This window comes from Castor canadensis, chromosome 4 (assembly GCF_047511655.1).
Source record: "Castor canadensis chromosome 4, mCasCan1.hap1v2, whole genome shotgun sequence".
NCBI lineage: Eukaryota > Metazoa > Chordata > Mammalia > Rodentia > Castoridae > Castor > Castor canadensis.
In genome coordinates, this window is record NC_133389.1 from 18,535,343 (window position 1) to 18,559,080 (window position 23,738).

Genomic DNA, 23,738 nt, shown 5'->3' on the forward strand with positions numbered 1-23,738 from the left:
CCAGGCTACTCATGCCCACCCACATTTACCCCAAAGGGAAAGCCACCTCCTCTGCAGTTTGTAGACAAGTCTCAGGAATCAAGCCACCTTTCCTTTACTGTCGGTGATATTTGAGTGAATACTGCCACCCTCACACAAGTTCCATGAGCATTAGTTGTACTCTGTCATTAATAGCAATCCTTCTTTCCTTTGAAGCAAATAGTCTTCTTTATTAGAAACTAATGATAATAAGTTTAAAGTGCCAAGAACAGTATCTCAGCCACACGTGCCTTGGCTTTGCAGCAGGACCCTGGCCCCCACCAGCAGCTTTCTACACCATGAGTAACACCATCCTAACAAGGTCAAGGATATCATACAACAGCTTCAGGGGGCTCCACTTGTGCACTATGTGTTTATGAGTATGAACTATGCCTTATCCCTAAACACAGGACCATTTAACAACACTTTTGTCATGCATTTACCTAGTCATTTAGCTGACCACATTTGCAGAATCACTAGTCTAGAAATAATTCCTAGGGTCAGGGGTTATCCAAACTCTTTGGGTAACAAGTGACAGAAACCTGACTTAGAGCTGGTTAGGAACAAAGAGGGCTTTTTTTTGCTGTTTTTTAAACTGATTCTACAGCCTCCTGGAGGAAGACAGGATGGTCAGTCCTCAGGATTCTGGATTCTCTCTTTTTCATTCTCTTTCTTCATCTTCCAAACACGTCCATCTCACTCTCTCACAGTGGCTTTTCCATGGCATCAAAATCTAGCAGCCAGCAGTTGAGGGGGCCACTACATTTCCAGCTTCACCCCAAAAGAGGAAAGCAATCACTTAATTTCAGGAAGAATATTACTGAGGCCATGGAAAATAGGAACTAGGACTGGAACCCCCTCTAGTGCCCCATGATTGGGGGATCTACAATGGGAGGGAGCTGTTCCTCAAATTAATATATTGTCCCCACAAGGTGGAGGAGGTTCTGGCCCACCCACCCTTCTGTGGGTGTCCCTGCATTTTCACAGAACAGGAGGCAGAGGCTGAGAGGGCAGTGGCTGGTCTGAGCTTGTTCAACCAGGCAACAAGCAGATCCCAGACTGGGAAGACAAAGATCTTCTGGGTGCAATTCCAGCTTCCAATGCAAAAACAGGACAAAGTTCTGACAACTAGTGTGATTTTGTGACAGAATAGTTGAAATCACAACTGTGTTGGACTGTCTGAAATTTTTTTTAAAAGAACTGTATACTCACAGAACAGAATTTCACATGTGGTAGATACTCAAACAAACTGGATTTCACAGCCTGACATTAACTATTTTCTCCTAGTTCTTAATCTCTCATCCTCTCTTTGATAGAGTTTATGATGCCATGTGAGGCAGAAATTAAAAACTCATAGGATAATCAAAATGGCAACTCGATCCTAAAGCTTGTTACCTTCTCTCAGTTGACTCTTTAAATCATGAGACACAAGCAGGACTCTGAGAGAGTATGGTAAATGCAGTATGACTCTGCTTTTGTGGAGAAAGCAGCTGGGGGAGGTGGCCTGCAGCCAGGTGACAGCATCAGAATGCACTGCCAGCATTCAGGGGGCAGCAGGTAGGTTCCAGCATTCTGAGTGATCTTCTTCTTTACTCTTGAATAGTCACGTGGCAGCTGCAAGTTTCCCTACATGAAAGACCCTGGATATGGGTATGAAACCCTGCCCCCCACACACAATTCTACTCTCCATCCTTTATCTCTGCCCCCTCCAGGGCTCCATTCCTTCCCTGTGAACCAGACTCAACTCCAAATGAACCCATGCTTCTCTGTCCTATCCCAGTCTTCCCCCCAACACCATTTGTGTGGGATTCCCACACAAATGTTTTCCTATACAAGAAGGCTTTGGTGAGCAACATATAATGAGTATCAAAAATCAATTGGAAGGACTTCCATTTTTATCAACAAACTAGCAAGGAGGGACACAGTGAAAAGGAAGAATAGCTTCCTGGATGCCCCTTAAATTGGTTCATCTGCCAAGCACTAAGAATTGTGCAGCTGACAGACTGCACATCTTCCTAGTGCCTTTGTCCCTCCATACTCTCTTGTGGATGGAGAAAATCTCCTGTGCTCTAAGTTCATCTTCTGCTTGGCTGTCCTACCCAAGTGGGCCAGAGACTGTGCCATACAGGCCTACCCTGTCCTTTGAACACTTCTGCTGTGACTCTTTTTCTCTTCCTAACTACACTGAATAATTTCTGAAGGTTGGGTCTGTGTTTCATAAGAATCCTTTACTTCTTCAGTGACCAAAATGCACATATAAATATATACATAAATAATTAGGGATTCCTTTTCCCTTTCCTTTCCCTTTCTTTTTTCTTCCTTCCTTCCCTTCTTCCCTCCCCCTTTCCCTCTTCTCCTCTTCCCTTCTGTCTTTCCTTCCTTCCTTCTTTCTTTCTCCTGTATTTTCAATGATGGGATTGAACCCAAGGCCTCACACATGTTAGGGACCCACCCTACCACTAAGTTACATTCCTAGCCCCAGAACCTAAAAAAAATACATAAACATTTAACTTCGCCATTTCTGGATTTCTACCCTCTGAATCAAAACAGGAATATAATTTCAGAAAGAATGGATTCAAGCATGTGGTATTGTGGATTATTGGTTATTTTGAGTTGCTGCTATTATTAATAATAGAATTTGTATTGTTCAGCAATCCACTGGGCACAGAGAACCTCCAGGCCACCTAAGGGAGCCCTGATGGGGGAGTCCATTGGCACAAGCCTTTGCCTGGGCAAGCTGTAGACACTACTTACCCTCTGCCTGGGACAAATCCTCACCATCACCATCATTAGCAGCCTTCTTTCTAACAGAACCTAGATGTTTATTTATTTGATCTTCCCTAGGCAACAAATAATGTGAAGCAAAGTCTACCTGGGTCTCCTTGAAATATCCCTGGTTGTCAGATGGAGCAATAGGTCTGTTTTCTTGTGTTAGATGATATCGTATCAGAAGGTGCCACCTAGAATCATTTTAGCCATCTGCTGATCAGCCTGAAAATGAAACTATAACCAAAGACAGCAAATCGAGAGATAATATATCAGTCAGCTTAGGCTAAATTATGCAGCAATAGCAAAAGGCACACAAACCTCAATGATTTACAATACTAGAAACATGGTCTTGGTCTTTGTTCTAGGATCTATCTGTGGGGCTATCTCCTATCTGGAACCTGCTGATCTCATGGCAGAGGAAAAGAGAAATAGTGAAACCTTCCAGGACAGCACCTAAAGCTACTGCTTAAAGCTAGTTTATTATTTCATTGGCTGAAGTAATCACATGGTCAAGCCTGATGTAAGTGGGGTAGGGTGCCGTAATGCTAACACAATGGGTACAGCAAATGTTTGGAAACAATCATACAACCTATCTAGGATGGCAAGAAACTAAGAATTTGGGTCCTTGTTGGCATCACTGAATTGTACGCTATAACCCTCTAGTTTTCTCTGAACTTATGTTATATAAGACTTTTCAAATCATTTTATTCCTTCTCCATTGCTTAGGCCTTCTTGATTGAGACTGCAGAGAACACTAGTTATTTGCACACTTTTGTCCTTTAGCCGAGGGAGCTCAAGTTCTTTGATACACAAATATCCTATAGTGCCCCAGCAAATATCTACAGTTACCCTTAAACTTTCTAAGCAACCTCAAAGAGGTCAGAATTCCTGTGGAACAAGGCCAGTTAGCAGAACATTTCCAAATTCACAATTCAACCATTTTGCTGCCTCTTTATCCCAGAAAATCGCCAAGGCTCATGATGGGTTTTATTTAGCCAGCTAACAATTACACCCCATCTCTTCCAGGTGAAGTTCCCTTTTACTTCAATTTATGCTTCAGGCTGACTCTGATTAATGACTGTTCTTAATTGTTGTGGCCATAGAAAATCTTCCTGGACTCTCCAAATGGTTGGAAATGATAGAAAAAACAACCCAACTCCAACATCCTTAAGTAACAGAGCTTTTTTAGCAGGCTGCTGTGATAGGACCCAGAACTGAAGGACCTGTTTTGGCCAGAACCTTAGCTAGGGGAGAGGTAGAACTGGGCGTCACAATAAATGAAGCCTAGAAATTATTCTCTCTCTTCTTCTCTTTCTCTTTCTTTCTCTCTCTCTCTCTCTCAACCCCATCTCAAGCTTCATCCCTCCTTCTCTCTCAGTGTACATCAGTTTCTTCTATGTGACATAAATCTATCTGTTGAGAGTTCTCAAATTTTGTGTTGTCTGACTATAGAAAGAGAGAGAGACAGAGACAGAGAGAGACACTTTTCCTAGTTCAAGTTCTGCCATCCCAGGAAAAGCTCTGATTGGCATGGCCTTGAGCAGAGGCCCACCCCTAATCAACCCAGCATGGCCAAGTTCTTATGATTGGTTCAACTGGGGGCAGGGTACAAGTCTGTTCTGAGGCCAGGAGTACAAGGACATGCAGCTTCTATTGGAACCAGCAGGCTGGAAGGGAGAAAAGAGTGAGAGTAGGGAATGCTGGGCAGATACAGGACAGGTATCCACTCTACCATCCACATTTCTCAGTGCTATGTATTGTGATCAAGTGTTTACTCACGGTGATGGTTAAATCTTAATTGTCAACTTGATTGTATTGAGAAATGCCTAGGAGATTAGTAAAACACACTTCTGGCTGTATCTGTGAGGGCATTTCTAGAGAGGAAAACAAAGCAGGGAAGACCTACCTTGAATACCCAAGCTAGGGGCCTGGATAGAATAAAAGGGGGCAAGGTTGATTAGTATACAGTCATAAATTCCTTGTATGATTAGGTCTAAATGTTGCCTCAATAAACTCCGCAGGCAACCATGCGTCTTATCTCACCTATTCATCATACCACTCACCATACCATTTATCATAATTAGGATAGAGCCCTTGGCATGTGTTCAACAAATAATTGGGTCAGATCAGTTGAAGCCTGACATTCTTTGGCACAGACTGAAAAGTGGACCAAGAGGGAAGCTGGTGTGGGGTGTGCGGCAGGAGAGACTTGGAGGGAAGATGTTGGGGAAGGAAGCCAGTGGCACATTTTCAGTATGTAGGCAATTTTTTTAAAACAAAATAATTTTAATTGCATTTGCTTTTTTAAGTAAGTCTATATTCACATCTCAAGTTTTGAAAGTCCAAAGTGTATGCAGTAAGAAGACTCCTTCCAGATGGGCAATCCTAAATGGAACCCAGAGATGGAAACATCTGTTCATTTACTATCCATCTCCCCCAAAAAATATTCTGCTCCCAAGGATGATTTGAAGGAATGTTTTTAATGTTTTGGGGGTTTTCCCAATGAGCTGTATATAAAAACAACCATCTACATTTTAAATGTGTGTCTTGCTCTCTGCTAGACATGCATGGAATAGAAATCATTAACAAATACTTTCCTTCTATTCTAACATAGTCACCTTGCTCTGAGACTTCCCAGTGTATTTCAGCTGACTTGTGGCATCTTCCTTTAAAGGATCAAAGTTTATCTGTACTCAGAACAAGGCTCCAAATTCATACCCATCACCTTATTTGTCTTGCCAATTAGAGGCCTTTGTACCAATACAGACTTTCAGTTGTTTACCTGGAAAATAGAGCAACAGTCTTCTAAGTCTGTCTGCAAGAAGCCTGGTGATGGGCTATTAGTCAGGAGAATAGAACATGGGGCCAGCCTTTGCAAACAACTTCACCTGGTGAGAAGCAGGGATGCAACCATGTTTGCAATCACCTGTTTGTTCAAAAACCACAAGGAGTGTGTGTGGGGAGTGCGCTAGTTGACACCCTGCACATGCCCACTGCAATTCTCAGCAGCTAGCATCGATCTGGACAGCAACTGTGCTTGTCTTCCCGCCTCTTCTCACCACCTGTGCAGGAGAACGGACAGTACAGATAACAAAGCTTCCAGAGTCAGAGCACCTAACATTGCCTCCCTGTTCCCCAGCACTTCTAAAACCTTCAGAAATGTCTTTGCAAAGTGATGTTTGGGGCATCAGATAATGCTACACTATCGTCTCACAGTTTGAAGACCGACACAGCGCCCCACTTGGATTTGCCACCTGGCTCTATGGGCCAGGTGTATTGGTGTCCTAGGGCTGACCACCAGTTACCACCAACTGGGTGACACAATGCCTCACAGTTCTAGGAGTTGGAAGTGTGAGGTCGGCAGGAGCTGGTTCCTTCAGAGGACTGTGAGGGTGAATCTCTTCCAGGCCTCTCCTCAGCTTCTGGTGGCTTCTGACACTCTAGCATTCCTTGGATTATAGCTGTAGGGATCTCTAACTTTCATCTTCCCACCACGTTTTCCCTGAGTGCATCTCTGTTTCTGTGCCTGAATTCCTCATTTGTAAGGATGCAGTCATGTTGGAATAGGGTTCACCTTTCTCTAATACAAGCTCATCTTCACTAAGTACATCAGTGGTGACCCTGTACAATGTAGTCAAATTCTGAAGTGCTGGGCATTAGGACTTCAGCATTTGAACTTGGGGGAGACAAATTCCAGGTAAGTGATCCTGACAGGCTTCTCACCTCAGGTTCTTTTTTGTTGTTGTTTTTGTTTAGTTAGGAGGCAATGCCTTCCTTGTGTGTACCTGTGAGCAGTGCATGTGGCTAGTTTTGCACAGTTCCTGGCATGCAAAGATCACTCATCATCTCTAATCACAGGAGTCCTAGATTCTTATCCTATTGTTGCTGGATCAGTTTAGCCTTTAAGGGTCTGATGTAGTAGGTTCTATTTCAGTTTAGAGAAAAAAACTCTGCTGCTTAAAAACAAGCAAAGGAAGGTTGAACATGGTGGCTCATGCCTATAATCACAGCTACTTGGGAGGTGAAGACAGGAGGATCAAAAGTTTGAGGCCAGCACTGGACAAAGGTATGGAGACCCTGTCTCAAAAACAAAATAAAATCAAAGAGATGGAGACCTGGCTCAAGTGGTAGAGCACTTGTCTAACAAGCTCGAGGTCTTGAATTCAATACCTGGCACTGCAAAATAAACAAACAAACCAGTGATCAAAACAAGCATCACTTGAGAGTTCAGGGTTGTACTGGAGATCGGAAGAGAAGGAGCCAATCTCAACCTCCTCAAGTACTAACTGGCAGGTGACCTTGAGTGACAGAAATAGAAATGGGATAACCTTACCAGCCCTCCCTGCTCTAGGGAACTTACAAAAAAAGCCCTCTATGGAATGTGGAAGACAATGTGACATGCTGTCTTGCCAGGCTCTCTGATCAGAAATACGAGGGGGATTCGCTCCATGTCCACACCAGTCGACTCCAATTTGTCAGCTCTGTGTTGTATTGATCCTAGCGACATTGTTTCCACTGTTTCCGGCTGATTTATGGGCTAAGATGGAACCTGTAACATCTGTATCCTTCATTAGACCTTACCCCACCACAAAATCAATAGAAATGTTTTGAGAAAAATCAAGTCTTCAGAGTCTGTGGCACACCCATAAACTAAACAGAGTGTGGGGGTTTCTCATTTAGTTGAGCCCTAAGCATTAGGGAAACAGAGAACAGACGATTGAGTGGAACAGAGGGAACAGGGTCAAAAGAAGCCAGGATCCCAAATGCAAGATTTTGGGACACATGGCTCTGCAATGGACACTGGGGCTTGGTGGACTGCTAGTTTTGTGGCTCCCAGTGAACCTACTCTCCTGATTTGTGCCTTCAGAATATACCCAACTTCAGAACTATAGAAAGTTTGGAACTTTTGTATACCTCTTTCTTGGGGGAAAGGTCAATCATTGGGTGGGAGGGGAGGAGGAATGTCCCTGCACCTGCCTGGACACAAAGACAAGACAAAGGTAGGGACAGAGGCAGGTTGTGGCCACCACTTCACTTTTCACTTGGTCCCTGCATTCCTGGGCACAAAGCCAGGCTACATGAGGGCTTTGGGAACATCCTCGTGTCTCCACGTGAAGGTTCAGCCTCACTCAGAATGGGGCCTCGCCACCATCCACCAGGCCCCAGCCCCTTTCCTCATTGTGTCTCAATTTCCACAGCTCTTTGACTGGATTTTAGAAAAGGCCATTGCTGAAAAAAGCCACAAGAACTGCACAAGAGAAAGTACATAGTCCCTGTGATGTTATGGGCAGGACAAGGAGAAGGAACTGTCATCTCCCACAAGAGGCAGGTCACTCACCAGCTCTTTCAATTAGAAACACCAAGAGAGTGACAGCTTGTCCCTCGCACATGGTCCTCCCATTCATCCTGCTTGCAGCCAAGCTGAGTTGCCCTTGGCTTCCATTGTTGGGCTGTCCCTAAAGACCTCCCCACCGGCCTGACTGGTGCCATACAATGATCCAGAGGATGAGGTAACAACAGAGTGTATCAGAAATCTGCATATCATGCGCAAGTGGTGGGACCAAACAAACAAGAGCACTCCCTCCCTCAGGCCCCTGCTGGGCCCACCCTTCAGTCCATCCAAGGTGAAGAGAGAGGCTGGGTCCACAGGTGTGGGAGGAGGCAGGAGAACTTTCCTGTTGGTGTGTTTGAGCTGACAGATGAGCCTGACCGAGGGTAGGGGAGCAAATTCCCGCCAAAGCAGCTTCATCTACTGCCTATTTTGAAACTCACAGCAAACAGTAAACCTCAAGGACAGGAGTGGGGTCAGTCCCCACGCCAAGGATAGCTGCTTCATCCCTCCCAGTGAAGGGAATGGGGTCCTTGCTGGGCAGTTTTACATTTCAATGTCTTGAATAGCAGCTAGCTATTCCATAGGTAGCAGTTTCACTAGTTTTTAAAGAGAGTTTCTTTTATACATCTCTTCAGCACTGGCTAAAAGAGCATCTAAAAGTGCCTAGCAGAAACTTAAAGTTTTAAAAAGTGTTATGGGTTGAACTTTGAAGTTTTTGCCACCAGGACCATAGACTGTGACCATCTTTGGAAGCAGGGCTGTTGCAGATATAATTAGCTAAGATGTCCCTATAAAAAAAGAAAATTAGGGGACAGAAATGCTCACAGGGAGAATGCCATACAGAGATGAAGGCAGAGATTGGAAGGCTGCATCTGTAAGCCAAGGACATCAAAGATGGCCCCAAAATCTGCAGAAGCAGGGAGAGACCTGGAACAGTGTCCCTCATAGTCCTCAGAAGGAACCAACCTGCCGGCCACTTGATCTTGAACTCCCGGCCTCCAGAAATGTAGGACAATAAATTTCTGTCGATGCCACCCAGTTGATACCACAGCCCTGAAAAACCTCACACAAAAGTCAGAGAAAGGACATTGTGAATGGAGTTGTCCGTTCTTATGTGACGAGGAACGCCTGGTGTCAGGAGACTTCACCTCCATGCAGGTGTTCTCTGCTGCAGAAACAAGATACATATTCAGGAACCAAGGTGTTTAACCAAACCCCAACTCTTACGTCCTTTTTTAAAAGCAGCATCATTAATGGGACCCCAGGGTTCACAGCCTCAGTTCCTAGTTCTCTTCTGCATGGGGGATAAATCCCCAGACCCTGCCCACAAGGTGAGGGGCAGTCTCTGGGCCCAGCATCCAAAGGCTACTGGACCGTCCCGCCTTCCTTAGAGAAACTGTCAGGAGAGTGAGAGTTCAAGGGCACACAATGTGTTCAGTGGCCACACAAACCCCAGGGGTCTGGTCACCAACTAGTTATTGGCTCTTCCGGGGACTAGAGGGTTAGGCCATGGGGGTGGAGTAGGTGGGGAGAGCCAGAGGAGCCCTGTGAGATAACTGTAGGGAGAGGTGAAGGTGGATCAACCACATCCTCCAGCCCAGCGCAGGAATGGGAAGAGGACAAGCCAAGAAGGGTGGAGCTGCTGATGACTGCAGGTTCTGTGTGTTCATTGCAATGCTTTCTTGGGCACCTTTGTTCTTAGGTCTGGAACCTGCTGCCCAGGATTACCTTCTAGTCCTTCAACAAGTGCTGAGAACTCTTGTTCAAATCCTTCTCTGACAGTTACTAGCTGGGTGGCCTCAAGCAGGGTTACCTAACCTCTCTGAGTCTCACTTTCCTCAACTCTGTTATGAAAATAATCGTAGCGAGTTTGAATTGAATTAAGTAAAATTAGCTAAAAGGATTAACACATCATCCGGTACATGTTAGGTCCTCAGTTCATGTTCACTCACTAACAAACTCACTTCACACCTGATAAAAGCAGCACAGTCCCCTTCTCCTCTCTTCTCTCCCTGGCTATTAAAAAAATGCTTTGTGTTATGGGGGATCCAGTGGCCACATCCGATGCTGATGAGTAGATATTGGTGAGAATCACCTCCACCAGTGGAGTGAAAGGAAATGGAGCTTCTCTCTCCCCTCAGCTGCATTCCAGGTCCAAGAGGATGGGGCAGACTGGTCCTCCACGTGGGTGGAGAGCGCATTTTCCCGCTGTAACACAGTGAATGACCAGAGAAAAACGCTGGGAACCGCATGCCTTCAGAGCCAGACTGCACCACAGTTGGGAGTCGCACAGCCATGAGAGCAGAGGCATTCCTGTCTTGCTAAGTGGCCACTGCCTCTGCTCACGAGGTCCGCACCAGGCAGCCTCCACCTAGATCCCACAGTGAGCCATCCGCCTCTAGCTGCTGAGTCAGGGACTGCTAAGAACTCATATTAAAGTGTATATTATGGGCACGAATTTCTACAAAACTATTAAAGGACATTTTTAGTTGTCAACTCTAATTTTCTTATATTCATGCTCTTACTGAAGAAATTGTTTTCTTTTTTAATGGGAAACCATAGGCATATTTTTCTAAATACCAGAGGAAAAAATTCAGAGTTATCATTTGTTTTGTAATTTCAAAACCAACAATTAATGTAAGATCATAGTAAGGCTTGAAGTGATAAAATGGCTCTACTATCCAATTTAAACAGACATTTATATTCATTTAGGGAGAAAGATGAATGTATACATAGAAAGAAAAACCCAAAATTATCCATACATGTTCCAGTCATCTTCCCCCCTTTAATATGGTAGAATTTTGAATGGTTTCATTTTCTTTGGTTTATTTCTTTACCTTTCACTTCCAGTGACAGTTTTCTGAATTGAGAATGTGTTTCTTCTATAATTAGAAAAAAAAATGGTCTTTTTAAATAGATGCTTGAGATTGTTCTTCTAAGATGGAGACAATTAAATTCAGATTCTCGTGTTTTTCTATTAATTTAAGGTAAGGAGAGTAGCCTGTTTACATGAGTGTCAAGGAGTCTCAAATAGAGAAAATTCTAGAACCTTGCAGGTGAGAGGAAAACCAAGAGGGAAAAGAGCTTTAATTGGCAGAGGAAGGATAAGGCCAGGGGAAAGGTGTACTCATTAGGATCACGCAGGGCTTCCTAGCAAAGAGACTCTTCGATAGAGAATTTTCAAGAACAAAACAATTTTCTTCTCTTTTATGTGTCTGGCTGCCAAAAGGCTCTCTCTGTTGTCTGGCACTGTCTCTCTCTCTCTCTGTCTTGTGGCACTGTCATTGTGTGGATGGTCAGGGATGAGTCTCTGCCATGTTGAGTTCCAGTCTGGAGCCTTCCAGGAAGAAGAAGCCAGAGCGCTAGTCGTCCTTCCCCCCAGAGGAGGTGGTGACTCACTGCCACTTCTCATCTATTGGTGGAAACCTAGTCACATGGCCATCCCTGCAAGGGAGGCTGGGAAATGGTGCTGCAGGGCAGCCAGGCCATGTCCCTGGCCACGATTTGCCTACTTTGGCTAAACAACTTGACTGGAAAGCTTGAATAGAAACTAACTGGACTGAGGTGATGCGAAGTGTAGGTCCCTACTAGCTTGAAAAACAGCACACTTCCTTCCCTTTATGTGGTGGTTTAACTGTTTGGAAAGGTCCTTACTGATGTCTTATTTCTTGTAGCAAAACTGCAAGGCAGGAAGAGCCACCACTCATACTAAGTAACGTTGAGGCACAGTTTCTGGGGCCAGACTACCTGACTGCAATCCCAGCTCTGCCCTTTACTAACTGTGTGATCCTGGGGAACTCACTCAACCCCTCTGAGTCTCATTTTTTTCTCAACTATACAATAGGGATCTTAGAAGTATTTACTGGAAAAGGTTGTTTATTGACTATTTCTAAAAGTTGCAGTGAGGATTAAGGAGATAGTCCTGTCTTGTTCATGGTAAACACTTTATAGATGGGGAAACTGAGGCTCTACTCAAGTGGTTTGCTTAAAGATTCAAAATCTAGTCTTCTAACTTCCAATTCCACTGTACCTCAAGGTATAGATGTGGGGAGCTCAAACAGGCCAGTGGCTTGTTGCATGAGATAAAAATGAAGATAATGAAACAGCAAGAATAAATGGACCCAAGGAGTGGAGATAGCTGTAACACAGAAAAGAGCCCGGAAGAACTAGAGATGGGCAGAAGGGGCAGACTGTCCATCAGAGGTACCAAGGCCCTAAGGTTGGCATTTCCAGAAAGGGAGCTTGAACTATGAGGCTGTCACGTGCAGCTCCAGCAGAAGGAATCACACTGTAAGAGGAGGCTGGAACTTTCTCGCTCTGGTGAGAGCTGCTGCCCAGCCAACTGCTTCTGCTTCTGTCTTCCCAGCCCCCTGTGGTACTTTCTGGAAGGACTTGGGAGCCTTCCCCCAGGCTGCCCTCACCATAGTCTGGCAAGCACATCACACACTTCACAACGTGTTCCTCTTTCTTCTGTTTTATTGTAATCCCTCTAGGAACAGGAGACAGATAACCTTTCAATAATCTGAAATTCCAATAAAAAGGAACTGAAAAGTACAGAGTGTTTGCTATTTAGCAACTTGAAGGATTTTCATCGGCCCTCTAGTTCCTCTGTGTGCTTTGGAGGCATGGAGGGGAATAATATTAGCTGAATAAAAGGTCACTATCACCAGAGTTGTTTTTAGCTAAATAAATGTGACACAGCTCTAGACAGATACTAAATGGCAGGTGTACTATCAGCTTTTCACACCCGGGCCGGGCAGAGGCAAGCCTTCATATGCTTGCTTGTGAATTTTTTTTCTTCTCTGTCTTTCTATATTATGCTCTCATTTCCCCTTGCCCTCCAAGCATTGCATGGCTTTGCAACCACGCACATTTCCTCTCAGGTGTGCTTTGCTGGTTCTCAAACTTGAGCCACATCAGAATTACCTGGAGAGAGGCCTGGGAAACACTGATTGCTTGGCCCCAGCTCCAGAGCTTCCAATGTCAACAGACAAGTGGCCTAATGAGTTCCTAAGTGACGTGCTGCCCATGGTCAGCCAAGAGCCAGGAGAATGGCTTGCTTTCCACCTCTCCCTGGGCTCTGTGTAACCAGCACTGCCGAATCCTCACACTCTGTTTCACTGTGGTTCTATAGACACCTTCACCATCAATACTGGCAGACCTCATTCAAGACTCCATGATGCACCAACAAAGCTTCCAGAAGGGGCTATGAAAGTCAGCCTGAGAGCCCATCAATGCCAGAGAGCAAGTCCTCAGCATCTCGTCCTAAAACTGTCCCAACCTTGCTCAACTCCAAAAATGATGGTTCTGGGCTGGTTTTGATCTAAGGTCCTGGAAGCTGGGGCCGAGAAGTTCTCCCAGCCATCCTCTGACCCAGAAATGCCAGAGATTTCCAAAGGGGTCTCGGCCCCAGAGGAGTCAGCACTGACCCTTAGCCAGGGTGGGGTGGAGGGTGGGGAGGACTCAGCAGGTCTTTTGACTGATGAATGGGACATTAAAGAGCCAAGGACCTAGAGATTGTGATGGTGAATCTTGCTTGTCAACTTGATTGGATCGAAAAGCATCTGGCAGATTGGTAAAGTACATTTCTGGGTGTGTCTGTGAGCATGTTTCCAGACAGAATTAGCTAAGGAAGGAGACCTATATCCTGCACGGGGGGCCTGGAACCTGGAATGAAAGGAGAAAGAGGAGAAAAGCCATCAGCATAGGCATTTGCATTTTCTCTCTCTCTCTCTCTCTTTCTCTCACTCACTCTTTCCTCCTTTTCCCTCTCTCCCTCCCTTTCTCTGTTTCCTGGCAGTCTTAATGTGAGCTATTCTGCTCTTCCTTGCCCTCCTCTGGATCTGTGTACCGAAATAAATCCTTCCTCCCCAAAGTTGTTTGTTCAGATATTTTTTTAAAAATCACAGTATTGCAAAAGTAACTAACACAGAGGTCAAGACCTCATCTTAAAAACTGAAAAAGATAGCTGGGTACTGGTGGCTCATGCCTGTAATCCTAGCTACTAAGGAGGTAGAGATCAGGAGGATCGTGCTTTGAAGTTAGCCTGGGCAAACAGTTCTGTGAGACCCTATATTGAAAATACCCTTCACAAAAAAGGGCTGGTGGAGTGGCTCAAGGTGTAGGCCCTGAGTTCAAGTCCTAGTACCACAAAGAAAGAAAATTTAAAAACCAAACAAACAAAAGAAAACTGAAAGATAGATAGAACACAAGGTTTCATTTCAAGTTCTTCAGAAGGAAGGCAGTAGAAATCACTGAAAAGATAGGTGGTTCTCTGTTGAAAATAAGAAATTAGAAATAGTAGATATATTTCCAAAAGAATTAACTGCAAATTTTATTGAGGCACTCCAAATTTCCATTTGTCTCTTCTACTCACAGTTAGGAAGTTTTCCTAGGAAGCTTCTGGAGAAATTCAGGAAAGAAGTGAGGCCATCGTCAGCCTCCTTAGGTGCTGCCCTCTTGTGGTCACCTGAGCACATGCCACTAAAACGTCTGAATTCTCATTTGTTCAAATCAACAGGTGCAGAGCGGGTTCTTGACTTCTCCCACCAAAGGAGGGAGGGTGATGAAGATTTGCCACACACAGCTTTTCACAGGTTGGAAACTGTTGCAACTGGCAGTATTTCATCCATGTTTGGGGTGCAGAGGAGGTAAGAGAAATCAATGAACAGACAAAAAGTATGTTTCTAGACATTGTCAAGAGGAAATTTAGATAATAATGAAAGACAGGACTGTAAAATGGGTACAGTGTGGGGGGTACTTGTGGGAGAGGAAAGGTGAATGGGGGAGATGAAGGTGAGGGGATATGCTTAATGGACTTCGTATACACTCAGGAAACAGAACAATGAAACCTCTTGCAATCGCTTTAAGTGAGACGGGGAGGGAGTTGCAGGGGGGGTGGTGGGGGAGATCTAACCAATGTACAGTGCAAGACTATTTGGAATTGTCACAATGAATCCTCCCCATACAATGAATATGTCCTGATGAAAGAGGAAATTTGGAAAGCTCATGTGTGTGTGTGTGTGTGTGTGTGTGTGTGTGTGTGTGCTGTGTTCACATGAGTACATGGATACATAACAGAGAGAGAGAAAGACAGGTTTATTTTGTTCTGTTGTCCTACCCCTGTGGACTGGCAGGAGGAGCAGGTGAGTGAAGTAGGGCACATAACAGCCTTTCAGGGCCTCAGCTGCTTTGCTGTAAAATGATGTCATTGAATAACCTCTAAAGGCCCTTCCCTTTCCAAATTCTACTGAAAATGAGACAGAAAGGCCTTTCCCCATGCTCATGTCACATGTCACATGCCTGAGCTGACACTCCCTGCCACAATGCCTGCCTCCTCACTTCTCTTTCCGAGTCTTCTCAGAACTCCCAGTGCTGTCATTTTGGCTTCCTTACACCCTGGCTTCTTTTGCACTCACTGGGCTTTTTCAATATTATATAGTTAAAGTTTCATTTTTTCTTTTTGAGTCTCAGTCAGAGGTGTTCCAGTGTCTCTGTGTGTTCTTCTTTTCATACTCCATAACCTTCAGTGTTGTGCAATATAAATTCCTGCTCAGGAGCCATTGGTGTCTGTCTTCATCACAGAGCTCCTTTGTTTAGTAGAACATAGACTAGAGTCATTCATTTATTAATTTCCATACTGGCCTAGAGTAATGTCTCTTAACATGTGATCTGGGTTCCCTCCAGGGGCCCCTAAGAGCCTTTCAAGTGATCCACAAGGTCAAAACTATTTTCATAATAAAACAAAGATATTAGTTTCATAATAAAATCAAGACACGAGATTTTTACCCCCCTCATTCACTACTGAGTTTTCCAGAACAATCTAATGACATTGTGACAGAAGGAAAGCAGTGACTAGTGGAAGATCAGACACCTCTCCAAGTAAGCTAATGGAGCACAATACTTGGAATTTTTAAAATTCAGTTCACACCATAGAATGTTTCTCCAGCACCCCCCACAGCGAGCACTGAAGGGTAGAGGATTTACTCTTCAGAGGCTCCTGCTGTCTGTCACAGGGGGATTACAGAAGGAGACCATGGGGTCTGTCTTCCAGCCCAGAGGTGGCAGTAGGGGATCTATGTGGAGTAAAAGACAATCCCTCATGGGACTTGAGTTCTCGTGGTCATGTTGGACACTGATGTTCTGTGTTCATGTTGGACACTGATGTTCTGTGTAACTTGAAGCACATTTGTCTCAGGTTCGCTCTCTGTAATATAATAGGGTGCACTTAAGAAGGAGTTTCTACGTGTGTCCAAAGAATTTCTAAGGCATAAGCCTCATTTGATGTGGGGGGGAGGACATTACCAGCTTCTGTTCACAGATCCGTCCCACTTCCAGCATGGATTTGGAAACCATAGGTGCCAATCTCAACAAGTATCCTCCATCGTTTTTGTTCCGGACTTGTGAAGCCCCCAAACATGTCTTCAGCATCTAGAGAGAACAAGGGGGGTGGGGACTCCTAGGTAATGTTGAAAGACCTAGTGACAAGGAGAAAGCAGCACTGGGAGGGGCCTTGGGACTCTAGGTCTGGTTGTAAGACCCTCCCTTAAGCCTCCTTAGTCTTTGTTAGCCTTCAAGGATTGAAGAAACAAAACATGAAGAGTCCTAAAGGCATGCAAACATGCTGAGTCTTTCCCATCCTCAAAGTTCACACCCCACACCAGCCTCCAGCTCACTCTCTCCTCTACACTACAGCCAAACTTCTGGAAAGAATTTTTCATAAGGTCTCTCCCTGACTGGTCAACCCTACTTGTCTCCCAAACCACCAAAACATGAAGGCTGAGAGGGTGGGCTCTGGAGTCAAGTGCTTGGGGTCCCTCCTGACTGTGGAGCCTTGCACAAGTGATGTAAATCTGTGCCTCAGTTCTCCATATGTAAGTGAGAATGATAGGAGTACTTACTTCAGAGCGTTATGTTGGGATTAGATGCCCTGATTGCTGTAAAGTGCTTAGAACAGCACATGGCATGTAACGAGCTCCGTAAGTATTAGCTTTTATGGTTTTTCGAATCTCAATTGAAAACTAGTTTCTCAGATGTTCCATCTCTGCATTGTCAGTCAGGATCACACTGCCATAGTTTTTCTCCAGGTTGCAATGAGGTATCTGGAGTGTCGTTGTTGTTATCCTCATCTGGGCTACTAGAAGGTCAAGGAGAGTAGAAATTGCACATTCGCCATATTCCATTAGCACAGTACCTGGCACAGAGGTAGCACAGTGAACATAGGTTAAACTATCTGTTGGACATACAAGGGAATGAGCGAATAAATGAACGTTGGCCTCTGCCCATGAATAAATGAAAGCTGTTTCCAGAGAACTTATGCCCGGGCTTCCTGAATGAACTCACTGTGGAGGAACTCTCTGGCCATAGGTTACCTGGTGACTTGAAAGACTGTGGCTCTCAAAATAACAGGCTATCAAGGACCCAGTCCGAGCACGAAAATACTCACTTTGAGCCAAGGACTATGCATGTCTTGGAGAAGTTGCTATTTGCATATAAATGTCATAAATTCAGATGGTGATATAGAACAAATCCTATCACTCATTGAATCCAGTAGTTCAGAAACACAAATACTCATTGGAATCTGTTGGGAAACTTTGGGAAAAGTACAGATTCCTAAGTCCCACTGCAAACTACAAATCACCAGGAGTCTAGCCTGGGAACCTGGGCTTCTCACAGCTCTTTGACTGATACTATTGCAGCCAGTCTATGTAGACTTGCAGGCTCTCATCTTTTCAGTCTGTCTTATTACAGAAGAGAGACAAAGGCATGCTTACTCTCTATCCATAAATATGGCATGAACTTTTTAGTGAACACAGAAGTTAGCTGATAATTAACCCAGGACTGGAAAATATGGTGCACCTCCTAGAACAGCACAGAATACAAACGCTACATGTTACATTCATTAACATGGAAATGAAGTCTGATGAAAAGGTCTTGACAGTGCCACTTTGTCCTCCTATTGTGAGTGGGACAATACTAGAATGTCTGGCAGACTCAGTCAGGTTTTATCCGAATAGATTCATCATACTTGGGAAGGGGATATTTGCCAAGTTCAACACAGTACAGCTCAAAGGTTACTTGTCTAAGAGCCCAGACACAATGCTAAAACCTTTCTATTTAAAAACTTGAGTGCTCCTGGCTTGTGTGAACACAGCAGTCATTGCTATCATTCTCCAACCCAGATTTCTCAACCTAGGAATTATCGTCATTTGTTTCAGCTAATTCTTTGGGAGATGGGGTGGTAAGCTGTCTTGTACATTATAGGATGTTTAGCACATCCGTGGCTTCTACCCACTAAAGAACAATTTAAAAAATGCCTCTAAGCCTTGCCAAGTCTCCCCTCTCTACCTTCCCTGTTGAACACAGCTCCAATCTTACAAATCTACCTTATGAAGAACTCCAAGAATGTAGCATAAGATCAGGAAGTTTCATCCAAAGCCTTTTTTTTCCCTCCATGGAGAAAATATAAAAGAATACTTCTACAGATTCTGTGAATAAGATCCCAAAAATGACAAACTGAAAAAGAAAGGATGGATCATTTTGCCTACATTAAAATGTAAAACTTTAATTTGAAAAACATCATACATCAAGTTGCCACAAACAAGGAGAAAGTACTTGCAAAACAATTTATAAGTTAAAGTTGTCTCTGAAGCAATAAGAAGACAAAGTAAATAGAAAAATGAGGAGAGGACACGGGAGGTCATATGTGAAGAGAAAACAGTGAAACATGCAAAATGCTCAACCAGAACCAGGCGTGGTGGCACACATCTGTAACCATAGGAGGATCGGAAGTTTGAGGCCAGCCTACGCTACATAGTGAGGCCCTATGAAAGAGAGAGAGAGAGAGAGATGTAGGAAGGCAGGGAAACGCAAGTTGAAGTGCCCATACACTGCCTTATAGAGAGCGTCCGGGAGGCAGTGAATTGACAGGTTGTTAGTACCAAGCGTTGGGGAGGCATTGGGTAGTATTCACTCCCATACAGCACTAGTGGAGGTGTGAATTGGTAAAATCACTTCAGAACTGTGCAGCATTACCAGGAAAGGCTGACTCCAACAAACTCTCCTGAGTACATCCCCTGGAAAAGCAGTTCATCTCCATGAGAAAACACGCACAGAAGGTAGTCACAGCCATGTTTGCAACAATGCAAAACTGGAGTCAGACCAAATGTCTGTCTACCAACGGGTGGCGGATAACATTTAAGATGTACATGTACACAGTGGAACACCATTAGCATTGGTAGTTAGTGAAGAGGTTCTACAACAATGTTTAATGGGGAAAATCATACTTATGAAAGGATAGCGTAGTATGGATTCAATTATATAGAACTTAAAAACAAAAAGTACAACATACCATTTATACACACATGCAAATTAAAACCAAAAAAGGAAAAGAAAAAGATGAGTAAAACTTGGATAAAAGGGAGACAGGAAATGGGATGCAGGAGGGCATACAATTGTGTTTACAATCTTTTCTTTTTTAAACAAACAAAAATGCTTCTAGAGGAAAATGGGAAAACGTTAACCTGTGTTTAATTGAGATGATGGTTCTGCAAGGTATCAGTCATTTCATTCTGTAAACTTATTTGAATGTTTGAAATATTTCATACTTTAAAAATTAAACATGTAAAAATAAATACATCTGGAAAAGGCAGACAAGGATTGAAAACAGGTGCTTGTCACGGGCAGGAGGTGATTATAAGGGGCCCCAGGAATTCTTGGGGCTGAAGGAACTGTTCTGTATTTGCTTATGATGGTGGTTAGACAACTGTATGCATTTGTCAAAACTCAGACATGTTCACTGCCTAAAAGGTGAATTTTATTGTATGTAAGTCACATTAATTTAAAGAAAAGACAAATGGAAAATATCTGCTAATGGTAGGAAAAGAAGGTACAGAACTCAACAGCAGTTGTTTTGTGGGTTTTTTTACCTAACAAAAAAAGAAGTGATTTATAAAATGGAGTTGGTTTGAGATGAATGAGTTCCTAGTCATAATCAATGCATTTTTAAAGTCAGTCAGCATTGGAAATAGTAAGGATAAATGCATTTACCCACTGGGCAGAGTCTGCTGAAGTGTCCAGAGCTTTGTTCCCTCCATCCAGCACGAGATTCAACCGCAGGCCATTTTCTCCCATTCCACCATCTGAGTAGATTGAAAGCTTCTTCAAAACAGGATTCCTGCCACTTATATCATAAGTCCTGAAGTCCTTATAACAGATGACTCTCTGAAATACTTGTTTATTGACAGAATTACTGAATAAAAGGAAGAAAAACAGTTACTTTGTCTTGGCACCCTGTTTCTGCTGTAGAGAGAGCAATGGCTGAGCAGTGTCCCAGGATGGGGGGACTTTCAACACTGAAACCAAGAAAGTCCCAGGAAAATTAGGCTGAGTTGTCTATTCTTCTCCAAGTTCATGGTTTGAGCTTGTCAACTTTGAGCTTCACTAAAGAGCATCTGGCTGGGACGGTTTTGGAATAGCCTCTTATGTCAATATTTTTAGGGTTTCCATTTTGGGCCAATCAGAAACCCCAAGCAACTTCTAGCCTCCTACCTGGAAAGTCAAGGCCTGTCCTTCCGGGATGCTGGCATCTTCCAGGATGCAGTATTCACGTGGTCCCTCCATTCTTCAGATTTTAGCGTGGTGTGCACATCCTCTGGTGAGCTTGGCATCCCTGCTCTAGTGGCCTTGGTACATCACCCTTTTGAAAAGTTGCCTTTTCAAATCTTGATATCATGATCTGACAAGACTAAAGATATCAAAACAAGAAGGACTTTCTCCTGATGCCTGCCCCTTCTTTTCAGCCAAGACCACCATTTCCCAGACATCTCCAGTACACTTCTCCTTGTCTCTCATTGGTCAAAGGTCCATTCCTGGACCAATCACTAGCAAAGACAAAGAGGAAGAACACAACAGGTGTATACCAAAAATGATTCTCTCCCTTTGTCTTGGCACATTTGTACCAGACAAACACGTTTAGTAAGAGAGGAAGAGCATGAATGTGGGTAGGCCACCCAAAGTGGCTGGCTCTCCATGTATACAAGCAAAGTGTTGACTTAACACCTACTTAAGGTCCGGGAGTAGAGTTCCACAAGCTTCCTACCCCTTCAAGTGTCTTATGGCTTCTCAGCCTTGAGCTTACTGGAAGGAGGGCCTTTAGAGGAACGATTTTTATAAAACGGAGCATATCTGAGACCTGATTGAGAAGCCTGCCTATCAGTATGAGAGGTCTCTTTGAAAAGACTCATCTAAAGGAAGAAGGGGCATTTCCCTCACTGTGTCAGATGTTTATAACACCTATGTGCTAGCCACGGTGCTAAAGGCTACACAGTGGAGAGCAGGACAAAGGTACAGGGAACTCCATGGTCACTCAGGCCACCCTCCATCTCAGCACGTATCAACTCAGACCGCATCCAAGGGAGACAGACCTATATTGGGACAACTGAAAACCACAAAAGCAGTGTCATAAACACATGCTGATCACTAAAAGCACTGCTTCAAAGCCTGAATGAGGAAGTGTGGATGGCACAAGGGGTGGAGAGGACTTTTCTGCTTGTGGCACTTGTGCTCAAATGGACACTGCCTGAGCAGCAAGCCAGCCCAGCCTATGTGATGGCCTCAGAGAGGGAAGTGGGGACATCAGCAGGTGTTGGAAGCATTGCTCACACACGTCCTCCTGGCTCATTTTTATTTCTAGACTGGTAGATGGGATGAAACATGGATTTCAGACTCTACAAGAATTAGAAGAGGCACCCACCGACTGGTACTTACTCTGAAACTGCTATTCCTATCATTTTTTCTTTATCATATGAATTTCAAACATGTACAAAAATGGAGAAAAATGTCTAATGAAGCCCCATGTACCTACCTATCACCCAGTCTCAAAAATTAACATTGCCTATCTTGATGATGTTAATCCCTTCCATGACATTTGGAGGCAACAATCAGAGTTTATATAATTTCACACATAAATAGTTCAGCATGCATTTAAATATAAAGGCTCTTTAAAATACAGACAGCCACAATACCATTATTGCATAAAAGTTTTTAAGTCCTTAATATCATCAAATACCTAGTCCATGTTCAAATTTCCGATTGTCTCATAAATGTCATGCACTTTTTAAAGTTTGCTTCAGGATCCAAATAAGCCCCACGCATGCTATGAATTTTAGACTCCCAGGTCGAAACAAACCCAGAACAAACTTGGACTTGCTACTTTATGCATTATGAAATTGCAATGATAAGGAGAGTATTTTTTTCTTGTTTTAAAAAAAAAAAGCCTTGCAAGGCTATTGTAGTCTTTGGAAACCTATTGTCACAAGTCCCAGGTTTCCAGCCTCATAACTAGAAGTATGTGGCAGTTGGCCTGCAGACCCATGGTGGAAGGTGACATGTCCCTCTGGAGTCAGCACTGGCTGGTTTCCCTATAAATGCCCCTCACCCTCAATATCTCCTGAGGCCTAATTAAATTACAAGGGTCACTTAATGCAGAGAAACTAAAGCAGATACCTTAAAGCAACTGAGGCCAATAGGAAAAGGGGACCAGGAACTAGAGAAAAGGTTAGATTAAAAAGAATTAACCTAGAAGGTAACACCCACGCACAGGAAATCAATGTGAGTCAATGCCCTGTATAGCTATCTTTATCTCAACCAGCAAAAACCCTTGTTCCTTCCTATTATTGCTTATACTCTCTCTACAACAAAATTAGAGATAAGGGCAAAATAGTTTCTGCTGGGTATTGAGTGGGGGAGCGGGAGGGGGTTGAGTGGGTGGTAAGGGAGGGGGTGGGGGCAGGGGGGAGAAATGAACCAAGCCTTGTATGCACATATGAATAATAAAAGAAAAATGAAAAAAAAAAAAGAACACAAAAAAATAAATAAATAAATAAATTACAAGGGTCAGGTGCCTTTTTGGCCACCAGGGGGTGCCCAAGGAACTTGATGAACAAAATTAAATAAAAGTGGACTTAAGCACTTTATTACATGGGACACTAAACAAGCCAGGGAGAATTGGCTCCTCCCTCATTCAGGTCAGATTAGAGGGACAGAGGACACCAAGCCTCAGAGAGATGTGGCTTGTTCCCTACACTGGCTGGAAAAGGCCAAGGTTAGCCATCAATTGCCTTGTTGGAGGATTTGTTCTCAACCCTCCCCAACCAGCAACAGTCTTCCTCTTGAATCTACTGGACAGCAATGAGGATACACAGATATGGTGTATTCTGTGCCACTAAGCACCTTGTAGTCTGGTGGCTGTTAGTACACACTTCCATTATTAAGTTACCAAAGAGAGCTTTGTTATAAGCAACTCAGGCATCTGTAAGTGTGGATGGCTAACATGAAGTTACACACCTAGGAAAATACATCTAGGAACTGGGAAACCCAAGTTCTCCATTTGGCCTTGCAGGTGTCTCCCTGTTTCTGGGTCTCATTGCTAGAAATTGAGAGAGTTCGGACAGAAATCACTTATAAGGTCTCTTCTTTCTCTGTTAGTTTTATTGGGGGATTCTATTACAGTAGCCCCTTTTACATATTGTTTTGCTTTCCATACTTTCCTACTCAATCATTGTTTGAAAATGGTAAACAGAAATAAACACTTCATAAATTTTAAAGTGCATCCCACTCT